The sequence below is a fragment of the Arachis stenosperma genome, chromosome 2, assembly GCF_014773155.1.
Source record: "Arachis stenosperma cultivar V10309 chromosome 2, arast.V10309.gnm1.PFL2, whole genome shotgun sequence".
Lineage (NCBI taxonomy): Eukaryota > Viridiplantae > Streptophyta > Magnoliopsida > Fabales > Fabaceae > Arachis > Arachis stenosperma.
In genome coordinates, this window is record NC_080378.1 from 33914594 (window position 1) to 33916034 (window position 1441).

Consider the following 1441-nt stretch of genomic DNA (forward strand, 5'->3'; position numbering starts at 1 on the left):
ATGTTTAAATTTTAAAAAACCAAGAAAAAACAAAGGCCAATACAACAACTTTTGGAATAACAAAGAAAAAGGATGAAAATGGGAGAACAAAACCAACTCAAATATAGATTAAAAACTTCATAACTTACGTGACTGATCTGGTTGTGATGAATGGCAGGCACAACCATGGGTGCCGACCACAATGCAGTCACAACAACGACAGGATTAGAGACAACAATGAACATAACAGGAGTCGTCACTTTTTGAAGCTTCAGCTACTGCCACATCAATAGTAGCCAGACCACCAGTAGGAGTAGCCTTCGGAGGACGACTTGGCTTCCTCTTCGAGCCAGGAGGATGCCCTATCTGACACAGTGTAGCAACAATCAGGTCCAGACTCATATACTTAGAATATATACTTTAATTTCATCGCACTGCATCCGTGTCCACCACCTTCATCGCGTAGAAGCACTCGGTGAAATGAGAGAAAAAAAAAGAAGGAATGAGAGCAAGAGAAATTCAAATGATACATTCAAAAGCTTTTTGGGAAAATTTTCCGCTAAGCCAATTTCTAATTTCTAATTTTGTTTGTCATAAAAGCAATGAAAAAGCTGCTAACAGTGGCACAATTCGAACTTCCTTTTCTTCATATCTTTATACATCATTTGTATACTTGATCAATTAGATACCACACTTGTCAAACAATTAGATGAAATACTTGTCAAAAATATAATTATATACTACTCTCCTACTATATATAGAGAGATCTATTCTATTTTATAAATTTCTTAATCTTTATATCATAAATATAAACCTGACTACAATGGGAGAAAAAATAATAGAAAAGAATGAGGAGGACAACATATCTGGAGGGAGGAAGCTCCGACGACACAGGGAGCAACGGTGACAGCGGTGCAGCAGTGGCGGCAGCAAGAATGGTGGGAGTGACAAAAACGGTGGCAATAGAGCATCAAAAAGGACATGCCTCATAGAATACAGATCTTGGCAACAATTAGCTTTTATTTTTTTTCTTTTCAATTTTGTCTAGTTTAGACCCTTTAGAATAAAAAAAATATCGACAAAAGAAATGTTTGAATGTTTACAATTATCAATGAGAAAAAATGAGAATAAATCAAATGATACTTTTCAAAGGAACTATGAACAACCTCAACAAGAAAAGATTACTTTATTCTTTTCCTTCATATAACATCGATTCGACTTACCGGAGTATCAAAATCCTTCAACCCACAATCAACAGGAAATAAACAAACCATCATACAAAATAAAAGTAAACATTATTATCAAAAGCAACTTTTTTTCTTATTTTCCTTGTTAACCAAAATCAGAAAATCATGTGATTATCTAAACGGAATATCATAAATAATATTGTCAAAAGTAATTACCATAAGAATTGATTGGTAAAATATGAAAAGAACCAAAAAAAGGACTTTTACTGTTAACA